The following is a 12,131-nucleotide window of genomic DNA, read 5'->3' as shown; positions in this document are numbered from 1 at the left end:
CCCTCAGCCTCTGTGGTGAGGGCGTTTCTGCTGCCCGGAGTCTCTGTCACAACACGCACCCCTGGATCCATCCCGGCTCCCGCCTTAGCGGGGTACAAATCCTCGGCTTGATCCGGGCAGGATTACGCTGAAACATCTGTATTAATTGTTATAATAACGCCGTTTTAAAATCACGTTCCAGAGGGGAGCGGGAACAAAGGCCGCTCGTGGGCACCGAGGGAGGGGGCGCGAAGGGGATTTCGGCTCCCGGGGTTCCCGTTGTTGCGCGGGGTCACAGCCGCTCCCGGCTTTGTCCTGGCTCCATCCGTACCCCCTCCTCAGGGGCGGGTCTGTCACCCCTTCCGGGACTGCAGGAATGCGGGAGCCGGGGGAACCTGCGTTCTGCGGTGCGGGACGGGACGGCACCACCCGGCCCAGCGATGGCCCTCGGGACCCGTATTGGCGGTAGGAGCCTGGCGGCCTCACGTCAGTGGGTTTTGGTCTGTGGAACCTGCACACCAAAATCCTTCAGTGAAGGTGAGGAAGGTGTTTATGATCGTTGTGTGCAGGAGGATGAGAGAGCATTATTGTCAGAAAAACAGTGGAGGTGGGGAAAAGAATAAATATTTAGTTCTTCCTCCCTTCAGCTCATGTGGTCGCCACACTGCACAGGAGATAGGTAATACTCTCCTGAATCCACTGTTTTGAGCTACAGGTGGTCATCTGGAGAGGGGCTTTGGGCAAGGGCCTGTAGGATCAGGACAAGGGGAATGGCTTTAACCTGCCAGAATGGGGGAGACTGAGATGAGCTCTTAGGCAGAAGCTCTTCCCTGTGAGGGTGCTGAGGCGCTGGCACAGGGTGCCCAGAGAAGCTGTGGCTGCCCCATCCCTGGCAGTGTTCAAGGCCAGGTTGGACACAGGGGCTTGGAGCAACCTGCTCTAGTGGAAGGTGTCCCTGCCTGTGGCAGGGGTTGGAACTGGATGAGCTTTAAGGTCCCTTCCAACACAAACCAGGCTGGGATCTTTCAGTGAGAAAGGAGCTCCTCCCTGCTTCCTTTACCTACAAAACCCTGAGCTACAAACTGACTAGAAACTACAACCACCACTGTGATGAGAATTGGGTTAAAGCAATATACAGGCCCCATCAATAGGGTTTTACCTGCTTTTCTCCCTCTCCACGTGGCGTTGGGGAGCCGTCACGCGTTGCGGAGTCACGAGGTGGCACAAAATTTGTAAGCAATCAGCCTTTGTGTTTCCTGATAAATAGAACAAAATCTAAAAAGCAAGATTGCAGTGGCTCAAAACACAAAGCAGATTGAGCCAGAAAACAATGGTCAAAATCTTGTCATTTAAAAGCTAGTAATTGATTGAGAGTTAAACTGTAGATAATCTGTTGAGAGAATTCCCGTGGTTTGGCTGTTTCGACATATTGATCCATAGTCTAAAGCTGTTGTAACAGTTTTTAACAGATAAATATCTTTTGATAAATCCATTTCAGCTAGATTGTTCCTACACCCTAATCCAGAAGATGGCACTACAGGAAAAGCTATTCCTATCGATGGGCCTGCCTGGAAGGACTCCAGCCTCTTGAAGGGTGTACGTGTATTCAGTGTGATGTAGTGGCAGTGCAGAGGGCTGTCTGTCTGTCTACTTACAGCCAGAAGCACCCATGTTACCAAACCAGTTGCAGGCTGAAAAATTGTGCTATGTTTTCATTTGGGTCTGATCTCGTATTTTATCAGACTTAGGCAGGAGGAAACCATGCAGGGGCAGTTGAGAGGAAAGAAGTGAAATAGAGTCTGGTGGGAATTACTGAGTCTGGGTGCCAAGAGGTAAGATTTGGGCATTGCCTGTCAGGTAGAGCCTCCTAGGGAGTGTCCTCCTTAGGCTGACATAGGCTACCAGGTGAGCCCATCACCTTGGCCTTCGGGCTGTTAGCAGGCAGGAGGCTGGCAGGGAGGTTCACATTCCCGGGGGTGCCAGGTCACCCAGTTCACTGCCTTGTACAGTCAGCTTTGTTACAGCAAAAAAAGATCTGTCAGGACCTGTCTCATCACCCATGCACAGGGTAAAGTGATGAAGGAACTGAGCGATGGTAGATCCTGCCCTAAGCCACAGAAAAGCAAACTGTCCAGGTTGCAAGTGTCAGTTCCTAGGGTCAGAAAGTACCTCAAATGGACAATGACAAACAGATTGACATTTTTGTATACCATTTTTGGTGGGAGAAGGTTGGTTGTTAAAAATTGGTCATTAAGAATAATGTTGAGGTTGTTTTGGGTGTTTTTTTTGCATGTGCTTGCAGAAAACGGAAAAGAGATAGATACTGCAGCAAGGCAGAGAGTTAAAATGCATTCTTGGCCTTCTCCCAGATGCTGTTTCCAGTGCAGCAGCCTAATGGTACTTTCCAGAGACACAGCATAGCCAGGGTTAACTGACAGTGGTGGACCCCTTCCTAGTGCAGGCTGGTCCTGGCACCTCCATTGCTCATGTGGCTGAGCTTGTAATGCTGATTTTCCCCTTTTTCATGGTGCTGCCTTCTCTTTGTTGTGGTTATCTCCACACTAGTAAATGGCCTGTCCATTCTTCCTGACCTGTAGTATAGATGGATCAGGGGAGAGGAACAGTTTGCCATGTTATTGGGTGCAAATTCTCCTGAATTAGTAGCTCTGCTGCTGTCATATTGTGTGGTTAGTGGTAAGCTTTTTCCTTTGAGACTCCAAACTGCTGGAGATCTCTGTGTTACACTGGGAAACTGCATTCCCCCAGTCACACCCAGAACTAGCAATATCCACCCCTCTCATATTAGAAGTATTGCCAGCCTCATGTGAAGGCACCAGTCAGTGGGCTCCTCGTGTACAGAATACTGCCCTGACCTGAGGACTCTGTGACATTTGGGCTTTGTTACAAATTAGTTTTGTTGAAGAGTCTCTTTTGAGTAAGATATGTTCTTTTTCATGATTTTCAGTGTAAATAGCTAATTGCTACAGCTGGAAAGGACGTATCCTCTTCAGTGCCTGCTTTGTTGGGAAGAATATCCAATGTGTTTAATACAGTGAAAGTAACTTAAAGCATTATCTTGCTGAAAAAAAATGCATGTCTTGTAAGACACAAAGTTAGCAAATAAGGGAGTTGTAGGTTACCTGGAGTAAAGGTGTTCAAGTAAAGCTCTGTGGGTAAGACAGGTTGAAATGAAATTTGCTTTGGTTTTGATCAAAATCAGTGTTTCTGTTGTTCCTCTGAGGAGTACCTGTTTTCCAGACATGAAGACTGTACAAGTATATTCAGATCAGAATGAATTATCTTTTTTTTTAGGAGAGATACTCTTTGCTGTATCATTCCTACAGCAACTCAAAGAAATGTTAAAGAAATTGAGCACACAAATCTCATTGCATGTTTTTTCTGTCAGATAAGTCACCTACTACTCTCCAGGTGTGTTCTTGAGCTGGGACATCATTAGTCCTATCACATCTGCAGCAGCATCTGTTCCTGTGGAAGAGTGGTCTCCTCCAGGGTTAGGTGTGTTGGATTTGGGTTTGGTAACAGACTGCTTAATGTGGAAAACTACCCTTGGATGCAAATGTCCTGTTTTTATTCAAAGCTTTTCTCGTGCCACTGGAATGTACTTGACTTTTAATAATTTTTGATATCCAAGGTACAAATCTGTAACGGAAGAACTGCTTATAGGTATGTCCTTCTTGGCTGATCAGTCATTTAAAAGAGATCCTCTGACAGTTGATAAACATCATATACAAGCCCTGCAGGTGATTTCTGCCAGATGGCTCTCTGTGTATTTGGGTAATAGAGACTCCTGTTAAAAGAGCCATGGTTATGTTTATTCCTGTGTGCTACATGTGATGATGATGCTGCCTGTAAAGCCAAGCTGTAGGATCTGACTAGAAGTTTTGAAAACACAGCAAGAGTCAGCACTGACTCCTCTCACAAAGCACTTTATCCCCTTTTTAGACTTCCAGTCTGTGTTGCGAAGAGTGTGTCCAACTATTCATGTCTGATATGAATAGCCTAGAGGTCTGGTTTCTGAGGAGGTTATTTAAAGCTTATTTGCTGTCTTCTTTCGAGAAGAAGGGGACCTGTGTGCTCTTCATCCAACTTTTTTATGTTGGCATTATAGCACAGGGCAAGCTGCAATAAGATGCAGAACTCTCAGCTTACTTCTCCCTTGATACGTGACTCTCCTTAGGGTGCCTTTGCATGGGGTCACACAATGTCAGTCATGTGGGTGTGACATGAGGTGGCCAAGAGAGATAGGCTGCAGCTGATGGCTTGTTCCTTCAAGTGGGTCTCCTTAGGGCACAGACCCCTGGTAACCACCTCACCTTCCTCCATCCTGGCCTCAATTCCAAAAACCTGCTCCATTTGGCTGGTTTAATAGAGCTGAAATGCTAACGCTGAGATTAGCCTTCATGAAGTGCTTTTTCTTTGTAAGTGATAAGTAACTTTGATGCTATGGTTTCCTAATCCTAAATTTTGTATCTTTACTGCTCTTTTAACAGTCTTTTATGTTTAGAGCACGTATGTATCCTTTCAGTCAAGAATCACTGGTGGTTTGGATATAATAGCTCTAGTGAGATGCTGTATCTACTACTGTGGTAGTTAGCTCTAATGGACTGCTCATCATTTCCTCCACATGTCTTCGTCTGAAATTCAGCCATTAACTAAAGCCATTCTCACCAGTTCAGAGTTGGTGTTGTGAAAGGAGCTTGAGAGGTCTCAGCTTCATTCCCATCCTTTGTGCTAGTTGTGTTACACACAGAGACCAGGAGTTGTTGAGCAGCCATGGCTGCACCTGTCTGTCCAGGCAAATAGAAAAGTTTTCTTATCCACAGTTTAGCAAGAGACTGAGAGAGAACTGGTCTGCGTGGCAGAAATGGTGCGAAGGAAGCAATTATTGAACTGGATGAATTAATGTAATGGGTTTAACCTGCCCTGAGGAAAGGATTTCTTTAACAGGTGCTTTGCTGCTTTCAACAGCCTAGATTAGATGAGTACCACTCTTGCACAGGTGTAGGTGTTGAGCTCAGAAGATGTAGAAAGTTACGCTGAATGGTTGCATTACTAATGTAGGGATTAGCAAGGCTGCCTTGTGATTGTAGGGATGTACTCTGAGCTTGTGTAGGTGGTGGCATGCCTACTTTGTGTGACTTGTTTCACAACCTTAGCAAACTTGCTGAGAAGGTAGATAACTCCTGCTCTTCTGAAAGCATGTTTTTGCTATGTGTAGTGTAGTTTATATGTATTCAACTAATCGCTGGGTTTTATTCTATCAGGGATGTGTGGGAGATTCAGATTAGAAGATCAGATGCTTTTCTGGATGACTAAGGAACAGACCAGAGGAAACTTCGTATGTTGAAGAAAAGCAGAGGTGTTTAGTTTGTTGTCTTCTGAAAATAACCTTAGCTTTTTAGATATACAGGAATGTTGCAGATGAGAAACTCTGAATTGAAACCACTTTTTAAACTAATGAGGCAGTTAATAAGTACTGTCATTTGCATGGAGGAAAACAACTTGAAAAACAGTAGCATTCAATATAGCATGGAGTAAAACATGGATCTGTTTCAGTCTCACAAAGAGCCAAAGAAAATGCTTTCCTGAGCAAACAGTTAGGAGAGCTGATATTGAGAAAGATAAAGAGAAAACTTGTTTGGTTTTTGTACCTCTGAATTGGTAGAGGTGAGTTGTGTAATAGCCTAAGGAGTGTAAAGAATATGAGAATGATTCGTGTCAAGAACTTAGAAATCATTGTTACCAGTGTACCTATGACCAGTGTACCATGTGTGGAATGTATAAAAACGACCTTGATTATAATAAATGTTGGTGTCAAAGTAATGATGGGAAAGAAGAAGAAACAAGGGAATAAGCTAGTCCCCTCTTTAATCATTTAGACTGTTAAAACAATAAGGAACGCTTTCAGCTTCGTTTAGCTGCTTGAATGCTTTAAGGGGGTTAGGTAACCAAGGAGATGCATCCTGTTAAATATAGGGGTCTAAGATTGTGGTTAAGCTTGTGATAGACATCTTTCTGTTAATGTATTACCGAGAAGTTTCAGTATGTTTTTTACCTGGAGAGAAGACCTCAGCAACGGGACAGAAACAAATGAAAAGGAGCCACATCGAATTTCAGGCAAAGAAGACAACAGGATTGGCTGAAACTCAAAACCAGTAACTGAAACCCTGGACCGAGAAGTATAAGAGACTGTACCCCAAAAACCCTGGTGTGCGTTGTTGGCGGAGAGGAGACTCCCCGCACACCCAGTGCTGCTTGCTTATTGCCTCTTGATATTAATCAATTGTAATAAAATAATTAAATCAGATCATGGCCAAGGCTAAATTTTTATAACAGGAGTGTGCATAAAATTCCCATCCTCACTTTCCCCTGGGGTACCAGGTGATTCTGGTGCATTAAAATACTCAATGCTTATGTTTTTCCTTGAATGATACCCAGTTTAGGATATGCACATCTTCTGTAACAAGAGTGTAGGAAGCAATTAATCCCTTTTACCTGGAATGAGGTGTAGCTTTCTCTCCTTTTTGCTGGGGCTTTTGGGATTCTGTGGAGCATGTGTTTGTTTGAGCCCTGGAAAAGTTTACTTAATGGGGACTAAGAGCGTGTGAATAGAAGCTTTCCCCTCAGAGCGAAGAGACCTTCTATGCGCCTTAAGTACCAGGAACTCTGGCAAAAAGTCTAGAAAATTTGCCTGCTTACTTTAGGAAGCAGATCTCTATACTATTCTGCACTTTAATGATGGGGTGGACAGCAGTTTCAGTTTTAGTAGCTATTTTAAAGCCTTATTCTGTCATAATTTCTTGTAAATTAAACTTTAGAACTGACCCACAGGTGCTCTGTAGCGTGTCTCTAAGCATTTAATACTGTATGGTATCTCCAGACATAAATTTACTGCAGGGTGGCTGAGGGTCATGTTGTTACCACTAGCTACTTAGCTAGATTGTAGGAAGCGCTCTCTCTACAGCTACCTAAAAGGAGGATGAAGTGAGGTGGGGGTCAGTCTCTTTTCCAAGGAAAAAGGGATGGGACAAGAGGAAATGGCCTCAAGCTGCACCAGGGGAGGTTTAGATAGAGAATAGGAACAATTCCTTCCCCGAAGGGTGCTCAGACATTGAAACAGGCTGCTCAGGGCAGTGCTGGAGTGACTGTCCCTGCAAGTGTTCATACACCGTGTAGACAAGGTCCTGTGACATGGGTTAGTGGTGGCCTTGGAAATGCTGGGGAACAGTTGGACTTGATGTTCTTAAAGGGCTTTTCCAACCTGGTTAAGTCTATGAAACTAAATACCACCGTCCTCACTGTAGGTGTGGGCAGAGATGATCACTGTTATGTTGTTTTGGAGCATATGAAGAGAATATTGAACAAAGGAGACATCTAATGAGGTTTTTGTGATAATAAGCTTTAACTTTTGAGGTTGTGAACCCTGTGCTATACTGACCTTCCTATAAGCTACACCTGACTTCAGTATTTTTTTCCTTATATTCTGCTGTGAAAAGTTAAATGTGGCTGTGTTGTAGTGATTTTTAAACTCAAACAACGGTGCCAGTTCAGGAGGGGCTTTTATTCTGAAAATTAACTTCTTTTTTTAATTGGCCTTATCACAAGGCTCCTTCCATATAGTGGAAGCATTCTGTGGCTCCCAACTGCAAGTCTACATAAAGTTTCAAGTGATTGGCTTAAATACACAAGACTTGATTTTCCTCAGGTATAACAAATGATGGGTGCTTTGTTTCTTCACCTGTCCACTTCTAAGCCTGTTTCACAAGTTTAACGGCAACCATGACAGAGAGAGAGAGAGAGAGGTTTACTCTTTTTATTTCATGTGGTGCCTGTCACTTGTGACCTCCTAGTCCTTGTAGCTGAGAAAAATAACCTCGTGTGGCCAGATTTGTTGAGGTAGAAGCACTCCTCCTTGCTTCTGCTTCTCTTAAGGATCTGCCTTTGCGAAAAGTGGATGTGACCTGTACTACATAGCACTGTCCTGCTAATTATGCTTAAAAGTGGTTGGAAGTTGTTCAGACCTATGTGCTCTGATGTAGACCAGAGGCACAGCAGTCTGTCCCTGGCATACAACAGAGAGGCAAGGAAGGAAAAGGTCAGCACAGAGAACAGTGCCCCCAGGGAGAAATGTTCCAGATGGCTGTAGAGAACATAACTGAGGAGCCAGTTTGAGGTGCTGCTTTTTTCCTTGGCTTTCTCAAGATTTTGTGCTGTCCACCTGTCCTGGTTCCTCTCTTAACATGCTCCTCATTGCCCAGTTTTACTCATGAGACCATGAAGAGGCCAAGTGAGCTTCAGCAGATGGTTGTGAGGTTGGGCAGGAGCTGAATTCTCTCAGAGCCATGCCACTGGCTGCAGTTCACCCCCTGACATTTCTCTGTGCCTGAATGCTTTTCACCCAGCAGAAAACTGTACACCCTGAAGGAAGTACACAACGCATGTAAACTGTGGAGACACAGTAAAAATAAATTTGTCTGTTTAAAAGTATAATGGCAAATAATAATCATCATAATTGTTCCTTTTAACCAGCATAAATAATCCCTCTTGAAATCTTTTTCATGCGCATGCATTTTCATTGCTTTTATTCACCTCCCTCATTCACTTCTTAGTGCAAGGCCTTTCCAGAGGATTTGCTATAGCCTTTCTTTTACAACAAACAGTTTGATTTAGGAGTACTGCTGCCTGTTATTGCTATATTGGTGGAGAAATGAAATGTTTATGGACCAATCTATACCATCCTCCCAAACCATAGATTTTGGTAATGGAAAGTGCAGGTTAATGCTTTAATAAAGCATGGTCTGATATGTACTGTGCCAATTAATCTAGAAGGTAGATGTGAGAGCAAGATTTTATATTTTCAGCAGTATTTCAGATTTCATTTTGAAGTAAATGTAAGTGCCTTGGTAAATGAAAGTGTTGCGTTTTTCATTATAAAATAAAGGAGGAATAATAGGTTGCTAAGGAAGCATTTCTTCTTCATTACACATTTGAGCACTTCCTTGTACCCCTGTAGAAGTTAGCCTCCCCAGCATAAGAATGGAGTAGACTTAAAGCTGTAGAAGATAGTACTTGGAAGAAGACTGTTTGAATGTGTCGTGTTTAAAGCCTGAGATTTGGTTGAAAATCTGCTGAAGTGGAGCAATTGTTCTTGTAATAATGATATGAAATACCTGTAAGAGGGGAGCTATGGGAAAGGAATGTATTTTGGTATGGAAGCAACTTCACATCACTGTGAGGGTTACCCTTGTGGAGTTTGTTCAGGCAGCAATCTTGTACATGCTGTGGCTTTTTAATACCTCAATAATAATGGAGAGAAGATGGATATGAAGGCTTAGAGGGCTTAGTGGTGTGAACAGCCAAGTTTGCCTACCAGAAAGAGTATGTCTTTTTGCCAGACTTTCTCTTCTTGGTTTTGCTGTCACAGCACGAGGGCATGAGACTAAGCAGATCTGTGTGAAGGACCCAGGTTATCTTATATAGTGATGTCAGACACCTCAGAAGTAGGGAATAATCATGTATGCTGCTGTTGTGTAAAAGTATTGGAGATGTCTCCAAATAGGTGGCAAATTTTCAGGGCCTTGGTCTGCTGCTGTGAGGTGGCAGTGAGTATATATGCTGGTCCTGCACTGTTTGGGTCAAGTGTTCCTTCTTGCTCTAGGGAAAAGTGATGCATCTGTTGTGCTTCCTTGGTTTCTTATTTTGTAGTTAGGCAGGAGAGAGGGTTGTGAGGAGACATGTCTGAACAGCCTTTGCCCAAATGAGCTTGGGGCAGTAGGTGGAGTGTGCTGTGTACAACACTCAGGTGCTGTAAGACCAGTAAATAACTCCTGCACCATCAGGCACACCTGACAGCTGTGTTTTGTTGCCATGGATAAATTCGCCTTCCTATCCATCTGGTCTCTCTTTCTGCACAGAACTGCACCACCCACTGGCTGGAGACCATTCTTCTAAAATAAAGTCTGGTTCAAGGCTAGGGAGAACATCAATGCAGTGCAGAAACAGCTCTTCATTTTAAGAGCCCAGTGTCCGTGTTTTTGACACTCAACTCCTGCATGTAAGAAGGAAGCACCTGTAATGTAAGTGGGACAATGTGGACAGGTGACTGTATCTGATGGTCTCTTTGGCGGGTGTTGATACTGTGGATGGCTGTGCAAGCCCATTTGGGTCTGGGATATTTCCAGAGCAAAGCACTGTGAGTAGTACAAAACAGCTTCTGCCTTTTCCTAGCTGAGGATCCAGACCCTCAAGTGATGCTAGACAGAGGGTCACTGTTCCTCATTGCAGTTCCCTGCCCTCTGAAATTCATCTTGCTCAGTGCATATGGATCCCCCTCTTGGAGGGGCTTCTTGGCTATCCCTGACCTGGCAGAAACAGCTGTGGGGATGTCTTTGCTCAAATGTGTGGTGGTAGCTTGCTCTCAATGAATACAGCCTGTGTCAAGAGCAGAGTTACATTCTTGGGCTTGGTGACCACCTTTCCTCAATTGTTCTGACCTTTCTGCCTAGGTTTTGTAGAGTTCCTGTTCATGGGGCTGGTCCAAGGCTGCATACCAAGAACTGGAGTTCTGAAGCTTGACCTTTCTCTGGGGATTTAGCCCTGCTCCTGAGGAGATAAACTCAATTGTGCTGAGTAGTGGAAAGTATGTATATTAACAGTGTTCTATTTAAAATACAAAGCACATGGAATGATGGCAAGAGGTGTCAGATGGCAGGGACTGAGAATTACTTTTTCTATTTGGAGCCTGAGCAGATGCAGGGCAGCCTTCCCCAGCTGCTCTCTGTGGGTAAAGGAGGAGCTTGCTCAATGAGGCATCATGTGCTGTATGGAACTGAGTGGTGGGACTTGTATTTCTTTCCTTTGGTGAACAGAAAAGCATCCTTTTTTGAGGAACTTTCCCTGCGACAATGCTCATGTTTCAACCTACTGTCTCCATACTAGAAATAAGTTTAACCTTTAAATAGGTTGGAGGCAAAGCAGGAGGTTTCCCTGCTCTCCTGTAGATGAAGCATTTCCAAACTGTACTTTCAGGTTGGGTGTCTCCTGGATGGGATTTACTGATGAAATTCAAGCTGACTGCCAGAGAAGGTTTGGTGTGTTTCTCAACGAAAATATCCCCACACCATGTCATTAAAGTTCAAAAATGCCTTGATTTTACATTTTCAAAGTAAGTAACAAAAGAAATTAGTTTGTGTTGGAGCTGTCGCTGGCTCAAATAAGCTCCTGTATAAGGAGTTTGTAAATGACTGAATTAATTAAAATCACACCAAAATGGTTTTGTCTTGTAAGAACATGAACTTTTTTTTTTTTTTCAGATATTTGCCTCTGTCTAAACTTGGGATCTTGTAAAATCGCTAAAACCTTTGAATAGTGTCAAAAATCTATTCGTTGTACAGCTCTGTGAAATACTTTGAGACTCGGTTTATTGGGAGAGGAGTATTCTCTTTGTTTTCATCTGTTTTGTCTGTCAAAATAATTCCTGGTTTAATTTTGGAGAGTAGAGTGTAGGTGATGTTACCTTCATTCCTTCAGTTATCATTCAGAGCGATGTCTTGTCACCCAGTTTCAGCCCCCTGCCATGGGCAGGGGCACCTTCCACTAGAGCAGGGTGCTCCAAGCCCCCGTGTCCAACCTGGCCTTGAACACTGGCAGGGATGGGGCAGCCACAGCTTCTCTTGGCACCCTGTGCCAGCACCTCAGCACCCTCACAGGGAACAGCTTCTGCCTTATATCCAACCTGAACTTCCCTTGTTTCAGTTTGAAAACATTACCCCTGAACGTGAGCTTTTACAAATGGGTGGCTTAACAACCTGTATACTTCTGCAGTGGTGAGGAGTCATCCCATTTTGCTTGTCCTGAAGGTTTGGGCCCCAAATAGTTTAGAAATTTGTAAAACTTGTGATTTCAGCAAGGAAAATACAACAGAAATTTCTGCCTTTCCTTTAGGGCTGTCCAGTCTCGGATTAGGCTGGTTCTGTGACTTCATGTCAATGCAGTGTGACAGAGCAGTGTAAAAAGGAGGCTGACAGCATATATGGTGAGATGTTTTAGAGTTTTGTTTGTTTGCTTTCCCAGCAACTGAGATCTGTTTGTGTGTGTGTGTAGGCAATATGTTGAGGAGCAGCAGGGTGTCT

General features: G+C 43.9%; 1 long non-coding RNA gene across 1 annotated transcript in view; it reads left to right on the top strand.

Annotated features, from left to right (window-relative positions):
* Positions 1-4,991: 4,991 nt before the first annotated feature.
* Positions 4,992-12,131, top strand: part of LOC134155536 (uncharacterized) — a 42,144-nt gene continuing 35,004 nt past the window's right edge. Inside the window, exons 1-2 of the long non-coding RNA XR_009961613.1 lie at positions 4,992-5,172; positions 5,265-5,338. This is a non-coding gene — a long non-coding RNA (uncharacterized LOC134155536). The remainder of the gene's footprint in view (positions 5,173-5,264; positions 5,339-12,131) is intronic.

This window comes from Pezoporus occidentalis, unplaced genomic scaffold (genome assembly GCF_034315485.1).
Source record: "Pezoporus occidentalis ecotype Australia unplaced genomic scaffold, CSIRO_AGI_Poc_V1 ctg118, whole genome shotgun sequence".
In the NCBI taxonomy this organism is placed as follows: domain Eukaryota; kingdom Metazoa; phylum Chordata; class Aves; order Psittaciformes; family Psittacidae; genus Pezoporus; species Pezoporus occidentalis.
Note: the sequence above shows the minus strand (reverse complement) of the source record. Positions and strands in the feature narration are given on the sequence as shown.